The sequence below is a fragment of the Neovison vison genome, chromosome 3 (genome assembly GCF_020171115.1).
Source record: "Neovison vison isolate M4711 chromosome 3, ASM_NN_V1, whole genome shotgun sequence".
NCBI classification, from domain to species: domain Eukaryota; kingdom Metazoa; phylum Chordata; class Mammalia; order Carnivora; family Mustelidae; genus Neogale; species Neogale vison.
In genome coordinates this window covers 177,817,440-177,835,118 of record NC_058093.1, presented here as the reverse complement: position 1 = coordinate 177,835,118, position 17,679 = coordinate 177,817,440, and positions in this window count along the sequence as shown.

Below are 17,679 nucleotides of genomic sequence, written 5' to 3'. Positions count from 1 at the left end.
TTCTAAACAATGAGATATTACCTCATACCTGTTAGAATGGCTATTATAAAAAAGACAAGCAATCGTAAGTGTTGGTGAGAATATAGAGAAAAGGGAACCCTTGTGCTCTGTTGGTGGGAATGTAATTTGGTGTAGCCACTGTGGAAAACAGTAGGGAGGTTCCTCAAAAAATTAAAACAGGACTCTTTTTTGATCTAGCAATTCCCTTCTGGGCATTTATCTGAAGAAAATGAAAACATTCAAAAAGATATATGCACCCCTGTGTTCATGGCCACATTAATTACAATAGCCATGATTTGGAGACAACCTAGGTGTCCATCAATGGATAAATGACTAAAGAAAATCTTATATATATGTATATATATATGGAATATTATTCAGCCATACAAAAAAGAATGAAATCTTGCCATTTGTGACAACACAGTTGAACGATAAGGGCATTATGTTAGGTGGAATAAGTAAGAGAAAGACAAATTCTGCATGATTTACTTTACATGTGGAATCTCTAAATAAAAACAGATTGGTGGTTGCCAGAGTTGGAGCGTGGGTGGTGGACTAATGGGGAATGGAGATCAAGGGGACTTATTAAAATAAGTAAGCCCTGGGGATGTAATGTACAGCATTGTGACTATAGTTAATAATACTGTAGGGCGCATTCGAAATTTGCTGAAAGAGGGGCACGTGGATGGTTTTGTCAGTTGAAAGCCAGACTCTTAATTTCGGCTTAGGTTGTGATCTTGGGGCTGTGAGACTGAGCCTTGTATCTGGCTCCATGCTCACTGTGGAGTCTGCTCGAAATTCTCTTTCCTTCTCCCTCTGTCCCTCCCCTTGTTCTCTAAATAAGTAAATAGATAGATAGATAACATCTTAAAAAAATGAATTTGCTGGGGCGCCTGGGTGGCTCAGTGGGTTAAAGCCTCTGCCTTCAGCTCAGGTCATGATCCCAAGGTCCTGGGATCGAACCCTGCATCGGGCTCTCTGCTCAGCAGGGAGCAGGACTCCCCTCCTCTCTCTCGGCCTGCCTCTCTACCTACTTGTGATCTCTGTCTGTCAAATAAATAAATAAAATATTAAAAAAAAGGAATTTGCTAATAGTACATCTTGAAAGTTCTCATTACACAAAAAAATATGTACAGTGATGAACATTAACTAGACCTACCGTAGTGATTGTTTCTCAATGTATACAAATGTTGAATCATGTTATACATGTAAAACTAGAATAATATATATTAATTATACCTCAACAAAAGATAAAACAGAGGCTACTATTAGTTTTTACCTATCCAAGATTATACTTTAAGTGGGGCTTTCCAAGTTATTTCAAGACTACATAACTGGTATTTGTATTATTATTTATAAGTACATTTAATTAAGTTTTGTGATCTTTCCTAGACATTATGCCAATTATCAATATATTATTTCTCATCCACACATTCAACCTTCATTACCTTCTCTGCCACACTGGAGTATTTTTCCTTTGTCACACTTACATCAAGCTTTGCCTGTAGAGGGAGATAGTGGGGTATTGTAGGAGGATGGGGCTTCCTAGTTCTGCAGCTGCCGGCTAGTTCCTTTTTCATGGATTTATCAGTACTATATGTGTGTGTCTGTGAGGGTTGGGGGCACAGGTGGTGGGGAGCTAGCTCTGTGCCCATAGTACATAGTCCTTTTGAAAGGTCTCAGCCCTAATCCTGGCCTTCTGACCACCTTATGTGGACATCACGCACCCAAGATCTTCTCAAGCCCTGCTGGTGAGGGGGCCTCTTGCTGCAACCTCTTTAGTATATTTATCTCCCAGTCTTGGACAGGGTTCCCTGTGTGCACTTTCTCCAGTGCTGGCAGAGTGTACTTTCTTCAGCACTCATCTTCTGCAGCAGCCTGGTTTTTCTAACCTGGGCTCCTCCACGAAGCACTTTCTTCAGTACTCAACTCTTCCTATGGCAATCTCTAGGTCTGAGATTCTGTGGAGTCATGGTTTTTCCTGCACTGAACTCCTAGGGACAATTCCTCCAGCTCCCAATCTCAGCCCTTCTCAGAGGCCAACAGTTCTCCTTTGGTGCCTGCTCGAAAGGGCAGATTGTCAACAAATCCCCCAAGGAGGACCTCAGTCATTTTTGCACCAGTCAGAGCCATGACTTTGCCCTTTCCCATGAGGACTGCATTTTAGCCCTGCAGAGGAGGGCCCTTCTGTGGGCATCCTATAGCTGCTTTAGGGATACTGCTTGCTCCATATATCTGCTACTCCTGTGCAACTAAGAATTCTCTTTAACTTTCATTAGCCAATCCTCCATTATTCTAATTCCATGCTAATAGTCCTTTATTTTATACTTTTTTCATTTACATCACTGTGTGGTTTCTGTCTCCTGTCTAGACCCTAACTATTCAGATGGTGACCTTTGCAAACCATTTATTTTGTTTTATCCTTTATCAGTGGCCATTTGGTTTTTCTATAGAAGAGGAAGTCTATTTTATAATGTTTCCTTCATGAGTCTAAATACCCCTAAACACTTGAAAAAGACCCAGGGTAAAGCAGCTTTATTCTAAATCATATGATTCTTAGAGATATAACTCATGTATGGGGAATAATTTCTGTTGCTCACTTATGTAGAAGAGGTCCTAATGGGATAAAATGAGTAAGAGTAGGGATCCTGAAAGCAGGAATGCCCTCCCTTTTCCTGTGTCCCCAAGCAACTGGCAGATAGATTTTTGCCTTCTCTTCTCCATTTTCTTCTATTTCAGTTTTATCATGAGAAATCAGGAACTGGATACCTTAGATGTGGAATTAGACTAGGTGGGATTGGGGTATCTGGATTGAATTATGCAAGTGGAAGATTATAGTTTTCAAAGCAAGTCCAAATCGCTCCAATCAAGACATTAGTAAGAAAAATTTCCCACAAGTAAGATTTCCCACAAATGAATGTTGAGGCATTTACCTGGCAAACTAGGGCCATGTGCCTCCTTTTCTGTCTCCATTTCCAGAGCCCACGCCATCCTCTGGGCACACAGTATTCACACGTGCCAACATGCTCCCAAATTCTCACCCAAAGGTGGTTTGCTTTACTCCTCACTCTCTAAGTAGTTGATTTTCTATGATTGCTTTTCCTCCTCTGTTCAAACTCAAAAAATCCCAAATATTGAGCTTGAATTAATTTATTGATTTTCAACATGGAGTAAATGAATGCTATATTTAATACTCATTTGGAGTCCCAAAGAAGAGTTTTTTTTTTTAATCCAAATTAACCTTAATTCATGGAATTTGGTAAGGGAAATAATAGGTAGAGTATTGAGAAGTAGACCTAATAAAGTTTTCTGTTCAAACTAAATGTCTCCTTCTCCATTACATCCAAGCTGGGCTTATAGAGAAAACATTCCAGAAAAAGTATTGGTAATTAACTTGGAGCTGCATGCCACTAAGCCTTAATGTGTGCCACTTAGCTGCATGCCACTCAAACCTTTACAAACGATATTAAGTTCCTGTGGGGAAACCATGGGACCAAGAAAATAATCTTGGATTGACAAAGCAAACTTTAGAAATTATGGATTTCTAGGTCATCTTTTGAGGTGTGCATTTACTTCTGACAAACATTGCTTCTGACAATATCATTTCTCTTGCAAAGTTGGCATCCAAATATTTGCTTTTCTTCACTTTATATAATAAAGTCATCAAAGGGTTAACTAAATTGCTCAATGTCATGGTTCATCGAGGCATCAGATATGATTAGAATCTCAAGTCTTTCTACTTAATCACACTGCTTCCTATCAGGGGATTTTACTTTCAAATCCCCGACCCATTTTAAACTTGCAGGTTTTAATTGCTGGATTGTAGGGTAGTTCTATTTTTAACTTTTTGAGGAATCTCCACACTATTTTTCAGAGTGGCTGCACCACTTTGCACTCCTACCAACACTGCAAGCAGGTTCCCCTTTCTCCACATGGTTGCCAACGCCTATTGTTTCATGTGTTGTTGATTTTAGCCATTCTGACAGGTTTGAAGTGATAACTTGTAGATTTGATTTGCATTTCCCTGATCATGACTGATGTTGAGTGTCTTTCCATGTGTCTTTTGGCCATTTGGATGTCTTCTTTGGAAAACTGTCTGTCTGTTTCTCCTGCACATATTTTAATTGGAGGATTTGTTTTTTGGGTCTTGAGCTTTATAAGTTCTTTACATATTTTGGACACTAATCCTTTAATAATGTAGGTTGTCTTTTAATTTTGTTCTTTGTTTCCTTTCCTGTGCAGAAACTTTTTATTTTGATGCAGTCCCAATAGTTTATTTTTGCTTTTGTTTTCCTTGTCTTAAGAGTCATATCTAGAAAAAAGTTGCTATGGTCTATGTCAAAGAAGTTACTGCCTGTATTCTCTAGGATTTTGATGGTTTCAGGTCTCACATTGAGGTCTTTAATCCATTCTGAATTTGTTTTTGTGAATAGTATAAAAAAGGAGTCCAGTTTCTTTCTTTTCATGTTGCTGTCCAGGTTTCCCAACATCATTTGTTGAGAGATATTCTTTTACCCATTGCATATTCTTTCCTGCTTTGTTGAAAATTAATTGACTGCATAATTGTGGGTTTATTTCTGAGTTTCTATTTGGTTCTATTGATCTATGCTTCTACCTTTGAGCCAGTGCCATATTGTTTTGATTATTACAGCTTTGTAATATAACTTGAAGTCTGGATTTGCAATTCCTATGGTTTTGCTTTACTTTTTTCAAATTTTGGGGATGCCTGGGTGGCTCAGTCAGTTAAGTGCCTGTCTTCAGCTCAAACCATGATCCTAGGATCCTGGGATTGAGTCCCACATTGGGCTCAGCAGGGAGCCGCCTTCTCCCTCTGCCTTCCACTTCCCCATTTTGTGCTCTCTCTCTGACAAATAAATAAATAAAATCTTTAAAAAATTTCTTTGACTATTTGGGGTCTTTTGTGGTTCCATAAAAACTTTAGGATTTTTCGTTCTGGCTCTGTAAAAATTGTTGTTATCATATTGTTAGGGATTGCAATAAATGTGTAGATTGCTTTGGATAGTATAAACATTTCAACAATATTTTTTCTTCCCATCCATGGACATGGAATGTCTTTCCATTTCTTTGTGTCATCTTCAGTTTCTTCAGTGTTTTATGGTTTTCAGAGTACAGGTCTTCCATATTTTTGGTTGTTTATTCCTAAGTGTCTTATTGCTTTTGGTGCAATTGAAAATGGGGTGGATTCTTTCATTTCTCTTACTGCTGCTTCATTATTGCTGTATAGAAATGCAACAGGTTTCTGTACATTGATTTCATGTCCTGTGAGTTTATTTAATTTGTATATCCATTCTAGCAGTTTCTTGGTGGAAGTTTCCTGTTTTCTGTATAAAATATGCCATCTGCAAATACTTAAAGTTTTACTTCTTTCTTTGGATGCCCTTCATTTCTTTTTGTTTTCTGATTGCTGTGGCTAGAGCATTCAGTACTATGTTAAATAAGAGTAGTGAGAGTGGACATCCCTGTCTTTTTCCTGACCATAGAGGAGAAGCTTTGTTTTTCCCAACTGAGTATGAGGTCCACTGGGGGTTTTCATATATGGCCTTTATTATGTTGAGGTATGTTCCCTCTAATCCTACTTTGTTGAGGTATTTTATCATGAATGGATGTTGTACTTTCTCAAATACTTTTTATGCATCCATTGAAAGGATCATATAGGTCTTATCCTTCCTTTTATTAATGTGGTGTAACACACTGATTGATTCAGAATACCGAACCATCCTTGCAGCTCAGGAATAAATCCCACTTGATTGCAGTGAATAACTCCCTTAATGTACTATTGGACTTGGTTTGCTAATATTTTATTTAGATTTTTTGCAACTATGTTTATCCAGAAGATTGGCCTATTCTCTTTTTTAGTGTTGTCTTTATTTGGTTTTAGTATCAAGGTAATGCTGGCCTCATAGAATGAATTTAGAAGTCTTTCTTTTTCTACTTTTTAAAATAATTTGGGAAGAAAGGGTATTAACTCTTCTTTAAATATTTGATAGAATTCACAGTGAAGCCATCTTGTCCTGGGATTTTGATTATTGGAAGTTTTTAAATCACCGATTTAATTTCTTTCCTTGTTATCAGTCTATTCAAGTTTTTTCTTTCCTCCTGTTTCAGTAATTTGTTTCTGGGAATTTATCCATTTCTTCCAGGTTACCCAATTTGTTGACATATAGTTTTCATAATATTCTCTTATAATTATTTGTATTTCTGTAGTGTTGGCTATTATTTCTCCTCTCTCATTTATGATTTTATTTTGTCCTCTTTTTTTTTTCCAATTTATTTATTTTCAGAAAAACAGTATTCATTATTTTTTCACCACACCCAGTGCTCCATGCAAGCCGTGCCCTCTATAATACCCACCACCTGGTACCCCAACCTCCCACCCCACCCCCCGCCACTTTAAACCCCTCAGACTGTTTTTCAGAGTCCTCTTTTTTTGGATAAGTATGGTTAAAGGTTTATTAATTTTATTTTTTTCAAAGAAACAACTTCTGGTTTCATTGATCTGTTCTATTATTTTTTAGTTTCTATATCATTTATTTCTGCTCTAATCTTTATTAATTTCTTTCCTTCTGCTGGCTGTAGGCTTCATTTAATGTTCTTTTTCTAGCTCTTTAGGGGTAAGGTTTGGTTGCTTATTTGAGATTTTTCTTGCTTCTTGATGCATGTCTGTATTGCTATATGCTTCCTGCTTAGGACCAATTTTGCTGCCTCCCAAAGGTCTTGGACGATTGTGTTTTCATTTGTTTCCTTGTATTTTTTTTTTTAATTTCTTATTTGGTTTCCTATTTGACCCATTCATTGTTTAATAGCATGTTGTTTAACCTCCATGTATTTGTGGTTTTTCCAGATTTTTTCTTGTGTTCGATTTCCAGTTTCATAGTGTTGTCGTCAGAAAAGATGCATGGTATGAATTCAACTTTTTGTTATGTTGAAGCCTGTTTTGTGATCTAATGTGTGGTCTCATCTGGAGAATTTCCTGTGTGCACTTGAAAACATGTGCATTCTGCTTTAGGATGGAATGTTCTGAGTATATCTGTTAACCCATCTGGTCCAGTGTGTCATTCAAAGTCATTGTTTCCTTGTTGACTTTCTGTTTAAATGATCTGTCTATTGATGTAGGTGGGGTGTTAAATACCCCTATTCTTACTATATTATTATCAGTTAGTTCCTTTATGTTTGTTATTAACTGCTTTATGTATTTGAGTGCTCCCATGTTGGACGCATAATTATTTACATCTGTTAAATCTCCTTGTTGGATTGTCCCCTTTTTGATTATATAGTACCCTTCTTTGTCTCTTGTTAATTTGTTTTTAAAGTCTTGTTTGTCCAATTTAAGTGTTGCTACTTTTTCTTTCTTTTGAAATGTTTGCATAAGCATTTCTCCATCCCCGCAGTTTCAACCTGCAGGTGTCTTTAGGTATAAAATCAATCTCTTGTAGGCAGCATATAGATGAGTCTTTTGTTTTTTTTTTTTTAATCCATTCTGACATCCTGTGTCTTTAGATTGGAGCATTTAGTCCATTTACATTCAAAGTAATTATTTTTTAAGTAGGTTCCACACCTAATGTGGTGCTTGAACTCATGACCTTGAGAGTCACATGCTACAGATGCCCCCAAGGTAATTATTGCTAGATGTGTTTTTATTGGCATTTTAATACATGTTTTGTCATTGTTTCTGGAAATTTCCTCTGATCCTTTCTTGGATTTGTCACTTTTGGCTTCTCGTATTTTAAAGAGTTCTCTTTAAAATTGCTTATAAGTCTTGATTAGTGGTCACAAATTCTTTCAGTTTTTGTTTGTTCAGGAAATTCTTTCTCTCTCTTTCTATTCTGAATTTTAGCCTTGCCAGATAGAATTTTCTTGGGTGCATATTTTTTCCATTCAGTGGAATGTCTGACTGTGGACTTATCTTGTTCTGGCATTTGGATAAATTCCTCCATCTTCATATTTTGTCTAAGTCTTTGCCTTCCTCTCTATGTTAGAAAAGGCTGTTATGTTTCCTGCTCCGGAATGTAATGGCGTTATGAAAAAGAGGTCATGTAGTGCCCAGGGCCTGGCACTTCAGGGAGAGTCTCTGATGTATGCTGCGTGCACTCTGCTGTTGTGTTTGGCTGCTTTGGCCCTCAGGCTGGTGGTCTAAAAAAACTTTCCTTGTCTGCTGTGAGCAGGGTTTGAATATGGCAAGTGTTAATTAGGCGTGCTCTGGTCTGCTTGTGAAATGAGATATGTCACTACTCTACTGGAACTGAGGCCCTGCAGAACTCTCTGGTTAGGAGACATGGTTAGGCAGGGGTTTGTGCTGGTCTTCTCGAGAAGGGGCCCACTGTGCTGGGATTGAGGCAACCTTGGCTGTAAAGAGCAGTCCCACCAGAGTACAGGGATTGGGGCTTGGCATATGCAAGATAGGCAGCTGGTGTTGGAACTCTGTTGCTTCCCTCACGTGCTTTGTGTTTATGCTGAGGAATGGGGGGAGGGAAATTGTGCCTGTGAGCTCCTTTGTTCCTGGAGAGGTGATTCTGTGAATGCTGCCTCTCAGGGAGGTGCTCTGAGAAACAAATAATCTGCATTGTGTGCCCCAGACACTCTTCAAATCACTGTTTCTATTCTGTCTGCCCCCAGGTTGTTTGTCTTCCTTATCTTCAGGAGCATAAGCTCTGCTTATTGTAAGAACTCACAGTGTTCAGCCCCTCTTATTTTCTAAGCCAATGGCTTTGGGAAAATATTCTCCTTATTCATCCCCCCCCCCACCCCTGCGTCTCTTTCACATCCTTCTTCAAGACCACAGTTCCTTCTCTTCCACAGAACCTGTGATCCATTTCTCCCCTGAACCACATCTCTGTATTTCCTATCTTCTTCAATGCGGCCTCCTCTCTCCCTGTAGTTGTGGAGTTTGCTCTTTCAGTCTTCTGGTCAATTTCTGAGGTATTTAGAATGATTTGATAATTATCTAATTGTGTTCATGGAATGAGGTGAGCCTAGTGTCCTCCTACTCCACAGCCATCTTCCTCTGCCTCAGCCCTGCTAGTTTTTAAAAATTTATTTTGTTGAGGAAGTTTAGGACAGATGATCAGCTAAGTTTTCTACAGGTACAGTAAATGAGAAAAAATAATTTACTCATTTATTCATGTACTCATTTTGGAAATAACTTGTGCACATAGAAGAAATTATATAATTCATTCCATCAGCTTTATTTTATTTTTAGATTTATTTCCTAATTATATCTTTATTATATATTTTAATTATATATGATTATATGTATGTGTAAATACGTGTGTGTGTGTATGCTTTAATTATGAGAGTTGTAGAGTTCCAGAAAATTTTGAATCTTTAATCTTAACAAGTCTGTTATGCCAAGATCAGCATCCTGATTTGGGAGGAATAGAATATTAACACTTGGGATCTAGACATTTGAGTTGATGCCCTCAAATGTCTTGAATTTCCTGGACTCTCTAAGCCTGCAGAGGTAAGAGTTATCACTTTTTCCATTTGAAGGCTAGGTCTCCCACCTTCCTTGGAGACAATATAGAGACTTCTGCCTGCAAGATTACTTCTGCCTTCAGAATCTACTCACATTTTCTCTCCCAGGTACCTGTGATAAGAAGTATTCAAAAACATTGAATCCCCGAGGTTCTGGGAAATTTTCCTAGTCATAGGTTAGTGTTCTCACCTTGTTTAAAGACGGTTTTAGTTCTGAGTCATCCAGAGGTTCCTAGGTTCTTGGGTGGCTCAGTTCATTGAGTGCCTGGCTCTTGGTTTTGACTCAGGTCATGATCTCAGAGTTGTGAGACTGAGCCCTACATCTGGCTCCATGCTCAGTGTGAAGTCTGCTTGGAATTCTCTCTCTGCCCCTCCCCCCACTTGCATGCATGTGTGTGTGCTCTCTCTAAAATAAATAAAAATCATTTAAAAAAAAGACAATTTTAATTCTATATATCTTCTGTATCACTTGTGTCTTATTTCTAATAATATTTATTTGCTTTGTGATTTTATTTTTCCTTGATCTGACTTGCTGATATTTGGTCTATTTTGTGTCTCATTCTTCTGCTCTCCACCCCATACATCTACTTGAGTGATTTTGCCCTTGATTTATTAATTACTGCTTTTATTAATATTTCTGCTTCCTACTTTATTAGAATTTTTTTCTTTATTTAGCTGGTGAGTGAAATTACCTACTCTGCCAGTCATTGTGCTAAGGAGGTTAGATTTAGCACATTAATTCATTTCTGTCTATTGATTTCATTAAGTATGCTCTGCTCTTCTATTTTTAAATTTTAGAGTTAAGTTCTAAATTTGTTTAAAATGATCTTTTCCATAAAATATGATGCTTTAGTAAATTACATTATAGAAGCACTGAATTATCGATAAAATACAATTGTGTATACTTTAAATGGAAAATACTGTTTAGAGCAATATTTAAAACATATCTGGATCTGGGAGCACTTCAGAGATAATAGAGAATAGACTTGTTAATTTAATACTGAAACACATTTTTTAAACCAAAGAATTCTTTTTAAAAAGTTCCAAATTAATGTTATCTCAGTCAATAAAAGTTATGAGTATGTCCCTCATTGGAGTTGGGGTGAAGGACTCAGAGCTCTGATAACCTAGTTCACTGGTTTTTACTTAGCCATTTTAATGTCAAGGGCAACTCCATAGGACCTTAATACTTCTTCAGACATAATGTGACTTCTTTCCCCCTTTTATTTTAGAGATGTGGAAACTGGGAAACAAAGTTTTCTTTTTTAAAATGTTAACTGTAATATACAAATAATCTGATTTTGGCTTTCCCTATTCTCTACTTCCTAGCACATTTTCTTTTATGTCAAAATATTTTAGTAGTTTCTGGCTAGTTTTGTTGTCTGTTTTGGGGACTTTAGAGAAGTTATTATTTTTTTAAGATTTTATATATTTGTTTGACATAGAGAGAGACAGAGAGAGAGGGAACACAAGCAGGGGGAGTGGGAGAGGGAGAAGCAGGCTTCCCACTGAGCAGGGAGCCTGATGTGGGGCTCCATCCCAGGACCCCAGGATCATGACCCAAGCCAAAGACAGATGCCTAAGGACTGAGCCACCCAGATGTCCCTAGAGAATTTATTGCAGTAATTATTTCTTAACATTCTTTTAAATTTTGCGTATAAGTCCTCAAAAAGATGGCACCAATTTCCCATTTAGAATTCAAAATATTCTCTTTCATACTATCTTCTTTGAGTATGCTTTGACCTCAAAACAGTATCCTGTTCCCATGGAAAATTAGTGATTGTATCTTGGCACACACTTTCATTTAGGAAAAGGGCCACACAACTGTCATCATCATTGTCATTGTCACCACTACAGTAGTAATTTATATGTAAGCTGGAGTTCCATGTGGTCCAGTCTCTGTATCAAGTCACTTTCAAAGAAACATTAAATAACAACACAAAGGAAATTCAATGTCTTTAAAGGTATTCTATCCATAACCCACAGCAACACAAATCTCAATACATCTCAAAAGCCCCTTTCCTCTCCTAAAATATCCAATGTTCCTCCTGCTCTGATGTCTCTTACACAACTGCTTCTTACTCTCCCTGAAGTCTGTGCAAGGTTTGTCTATTTCTCCTACTTTTCTCTACCTCTGTTACTCCCCAGCCTCCTACACACACTTTTATTCTGAACCAATATCTGAAAAGCTTGGGAATGTAGTCAGTAAAGACAGAATTCTTTCAACGGTAACTGGGGGAAGAAAAGGAAATAAAAAAAGGAAAGAGAAAGACAAGTTCAATTTCTTTTGAAGGATTGGGTGGGAGGAAACATGACAGAACTCATACAAGGATATATTTTTGTTCTTGTCACTTAAACAAGTTACGTAGGCATTAACGCATTCAATTTTTACAGTAAGTGTATGAGGTAAATAATGTTATTACAATTTTTATTTTTTTGTCAGGGTAACTAGGACTTAGAGAGATGAAGTAATGTCCTCAGGTCACCTAGCTAATGAGTGACAGAATGGACCGCTGCTTTTATGCAACTTGCTATGCCATTGTATGAAGTTTCCAGAATTCCATAAAACTCAATAAAGGCTATTTTCCAATTAGAATATATTTTTTTCTCTGACATTCATTTTTCCTCTCCAAATGCAAGCCCTTAGAAATGAATCTTTGCTTAAAATCAATCTTTATTCATGTTACTTATAGTTATACATTACCAATCTGTTGGCTTCTCCTTAGTTTTGGAAACCGGACTCTCTAAAAAATTTGCTTTAGTTATTCTAAAATTGAAAACACATTTTTTATAGAATGGTAGAATTCTTATAATATACTCTACCAGGTATTTTTTTATTCTGGTAAATTAGATAGAATAGGTCATTTTTAGCAAATTAGATTAGTAAGGAAAGATCCTGGACACATATCCACCAACATAATAGTGTGTGCACACGATTCTGTTAATAGTTATATTGATATTGAAGTCTTAAGAGCTAAAGGCAAGGCTTGAAGAGGAAGCAACAAAAATGCTATCATGCCATGGTTAAGAGATAAAACAAGTTACAATTTTCTAAAGGAAGGAACTATAACCATAGTCTCTGATGTGAAGGAAGAAGAAACATAATTGTTGGGGACATTTCAGCAACATCAAAGGGTACTTTGGGGTAAGCAACACAGCATTGATTGTGTAATACACATTATACATAGTTCTGATTCAACAGTGATCTCTTCTTTGGCTTATGATTAAGGGAAACCTGCACAGTGATTCAAGAGAGTTCAGAGCATAGGAAAATAGAGAAGCTAGCTTCCATCTGAGTCTCTCAGGCCCCAGATACTCATAATGAAACTGCTTTGGGGAATGGGCACAACAGTAAATACTCACTATCTCGACCAATTTATTCAACTTAATAACAAAAAATGAAACTCAACATTTCTCAAATGAAGATAGGCAAATTTGAAAATAATTTTGAAAACACAAGTTCAAGAATATCTTTATACCTAGGAAAGCAGAGGGCTTTTTTTAGTTATTATTTCTACAAACCAGTAGTCTCTGTTCAGAGTATAATGAGAGTGCTCTATGCTCTGGACACAGTTATTTTGATCAGTCAGTACATTTCTCCTTCTGTAACCCAGAAGGATAAAGACCATGTGTACTTTGGGTTTTAGTAGTGTCTGAAACTGAATGCATCGTGTTCTTGTTCATCTACTAGGTCTTTATAGCTGACCTTGTAAGCTGTGAAAATAATGAGAACTGGAACTAATGTCTGGATGTCTGCTGTGTTCAAGGACAGTGCAGGTGTTTTATATATATTTCCTTCATGGGGACACTTGAAGAGGTAATACTGCTCCTATTCCTCAAATTAAAAAACTAAAAGAGTTGATATACCTCATCCAGGCTCAACCAAATATTTAAGAGACAGAGTAGGGATTTGAATTCAGATTGGTCTGATTCCTCACCCTATGCTACCCTCAACTGTGAGATTCCAAAAATCAATTCTATATATACATCCCACAATACTTTTCATATGTTACATGTCAAACACTTGTCAAATGAGTATGGCATATATCTACAGAAAATGATTGTACCTTGTCAAATGTTTGTTCTCATAATTAAACTTTGTTTCTATTTACATGATGTTTAATTTTAAAGCGCAAAATCTGATTGTTTTCTTCTTTTCACGCCTCACAAAATAACACAAAGTAAATAAACAACGAAAAGTAATGTGGAGGGAATTTAGAGAAGTAACTAACCTAGCAGGTTTTGTGAGGGTTTCAGAATTTTTTTTTTTTTTTTTTAAATCACAGCTAGAGTCAACAAAACTGATGATTGGATTTCGAAGGAAGCATTTGTGCTTCCTCAAATCCCCAACATGCTGCAACAGTCCTGGCCATGTCCACCCTCCCCAACCGAGGGGCTTCCCGCTCTCTTCCAGCCAGTGTTACTAAAAATAGTTCTGTGGCAAGAAGGGAGAGTGCGCCAGTCAGTGAGAGTGCTTCTCTCTGTGGGCAAAGCTAATCTAAAGTCCATAGTACTTATTCTAAACAACCAACATGTAAATAACTGATTTGTGTTGAAATAAAGAGTTGTGAAAAACTTCTCATATAGGTCATTTCTTTCCTGGGTGTGTGTGTGTGTGTGTGTGTGTGTATCATTTTTAGATCTTTAGTAATGTGTCTGTAAAAGTCTTTGTTCATTTTATTAAACGGTTGTTTATCTTTTATTATTGATTTATAGACATTCCTTGTATATATTCTAAAGTAGCATGTTAACAAAATTAACATTCTAGATCAGAGTTTGACAAGTTATAGCCTATAGGTCATAGATAGCCTACCACCTCTTTTTGTAAATATAGTATTACAGAATCATAGCCAAGCTTATCTGTTTATGCATTATGTATAACTGAATGGCCCTTAAACAACAGTGTTGAGTAGATGAAACAGAGACTTTATGTCCCACAAAAACTAAAATAGTCATTATTTGGCCCTTTAAAGAAATAGTTTTCTGCCCCTTGTTCTAAACATCTTAACAAAATCGTATCTTATAATTTATAAACATGGTACATGTCTTCACTTAGTAAATTTTTCTTTTAGGAATTTTTGTTAGTTTTCAGTGTAGAGATCTTGTACACTTTTTATTAAATTTAATACTGAATTTCCTTTCTGATGTTGTTATAAACAGTATTGTCTTACATTAAAAAAAAATTTTTTTTCAAAGGTTTTATTTATTTACTTGACAGAAAGAGGAGAGAGATCATAAGTAGGCAGAGAGGCAGGCAGAGAGAGAGGGGGAAGCAGATTCCCTGCTGAGCAGAGAGCCCAATGCGGGGCTTGATCCAAGAACCATGACCATGACCTGACCTGAAGGCAGAGGCTCAACCCACTGAGCCACCCAGGCACTCCGGCATTGTCTTACATTTTATTTTCAATTTTTTGTTGTTAATATATATAGAAATACAATTGCTATTTGTATAAGGACCTTGTATCCCTAAACCTTGCAAAATTTACTTATTAGTTCTAGTAGTTGTTTGTAGATTCCTTAGGATTTTCTACATAAAAAAAATGATGTTAGTGAATAAAAAAAATTTACTTTTTCCTTTTCCATCATTATGTTTCCATGTTTTGAGCCTTTCTTCATTGCACTGACAAGGACCTCTGATACAATTGTTTAGAAGTTATAAGTGAACATTCTTGTTTTATTCCTGATTTTCAGGTGAAAAAAATATTCATATTATCCTATTAAGTACAATGTTAGTGTAAGTGTTTCTTTGATCAATATTCATTCTTTTAATGTAGTGAATATATGATTTTTTTAATGTAGCAAATTGTATTGAATCATTTTCAAACCAAACTTGCATTCTTAGATAAGTACCACTTGTTCATGTTGTAATGCAATATGCTGAATTTGATAGGTTAATTTGCCTACATTCATTAGGGCTATTGGTCCATAATTTTTTTTCTTTATAATATCATGTCAGATTTTACTGGAAGGGTTATTCTAGCCTCATAAGAGTTGTGTAGTGTTTCCTTTCTGTTATTCTAAAGGATTTGTATAAAAGAAAGAGTTTGTGTGTTTTAAGAGATAGTATAAATTTGGGTCATACTTTTTCCATAAACATTTGGTATAATTCACCAGTCAAGCCATCTGGGGATGGAGTTTTCTTTTAAGGACAGTTTCAATTATTTACCACATACATGATTAGTCCTATTTTCTATTTCTTCTCATGCCAATTTTTTGTTGTAATTGGCAAGGAGTTTGCCTATTTAATCAAAGTTGTTGAATTTATTGGCATGATATTATTTAAAATATTCCTTTATTATCATTTTTGTTTGTATTATCTGTGGCAGTAATCCCTCTTTCATTCTTGATACTAGTAATCTGTGATTTTCCCCTTTTTTCTTGGCTAGTCTTAGTAGGATTTTATTTTTATTAATTTTTTCAAAGAACCCAACTTATGATGATAATTTTCTCCATTTTCTGGTCCATTTTTCATTCCATTTACTTCTGCTCTAATCTTAATGACCTCGTCATTTCTGCTTGCTTTGGGTTTAATTTCTTTTCCTAATTTCTGAAGGTAGAAAGTTAGGTCATTTGATTTTAAAACTTTCTTCTTCTCTGAGCATATGAAAGTAATAACTCATGATAACATAGAGTTTCAAAGTTTATATGGAGTTAATATAATCATAATCTTGAGGTAAAGAAAATAATTTTGTGAAATTTGAATAATCAAGAATGGCATGGAGGATCCAAGGACCACATGCTTTCTTGGGAAGAAGCCAAGTCTCCAAAAGTCTCAAGTTGTCTTTTAGCTTCTCTATCCTTGAAATAAATGAAGAAGGTCACAGCATTATTAATCATTTCATTTCAAAAATAGAGTAATAATTTATCAAGGACTATCCTTATCAGAGCTAGAACTAGACAAAATTTACACTTATGTTTGTTGAACAGCTTTTAGAGTATCATATTGGGACTCTAGTTTATTTTTACTCAAGCCTTAAAAGGACATAGTGAGAACACCTGGCACCCAGATCTTGGTTTCTAGTAATATTCCCAACAAAGGGAAGCAGGGATCCTTGGGGATCAATGACTAATTGGACTGGAGCAGACACATCTTATGGCACCAGAAAGTAAGGAAGTGATGAAAAAAAGATCCACTCTAATGAGGGTTTATCAAAGGACACAAGAACTGACTGAAAGAGTTCCTAATGACCAAATTAGAAGAACAGAGGCAACAAAATGAATAAAGTAGAATTGGATTCTAACTCTGTTGATATGAATGTCAATATAAATTAATTAATACATTAATAAATGGGAGAAGAGACAAATGCTTCAGGCAAAATTTTCAAATAATTTGTGTATATATTCCTCTTTCAAGGAGGTGGAACATAATTCTCTACTCTTTAAGTGTGAGCTATACATATTGACTTTCTTCCAAATTACAATTTGAAAAAAAGAAAAATTACTTTTGTAGTGTTAATTTTATAGTGTGAAAAACAATGCTTCAGCTAGATGATCATGTTCAACATCAGCAATGAAAAAAATTACATTGGTGGTATCTCCCCTTGGTATGATGGATTGAAAATACTTTCCTGTGTGATCTTCCTCCGCAAAACTCATAACTTCAGTCTAACCATGGGGAAAATATTGAATACTGAGGTACATTCTATAAAATTCTTTTTAAAAAAGATTTTATTTATTTGACAGAGATCACAAGTAGGCAGAGAGGCAGGCAGAGAGAGAGGGGGAAGCAGCCTCCCTGCTGAGCAGAGAGCCCAGTTCAGGGCTCCATCCCAGGACCCTGAGATCATGATCTGAGCCAAATGCAGAGGCTTTAACCCACTGAGCCACTCAGGTGCCCCACATTCTATAAAATTCTTGATCAGTACTCCTCAAAACACTCAATGTCATTAACATTAAAACATTCAGACATTAACAATGTCTGATAAACTACTATAGTTAAGAGGAGCTAAGGAGACTTGACAAATAAATATGATATAATACCCTAGACGGTATCCTGAAACAGAAAAATGGACAGTAGCTAAAAACTAAGGAAATCTGAATAAAGTATGGACTTCAGTTAATATTCCTCAATAGTGGCATATGAATTGTAAGAAATGTAGCATACTACTATAACACATAAATAATAGAGGAAACTGGGTAAGGAGCTTATAGAAACTGAACTATCTTCACAATTTTTCTGTGAATCTA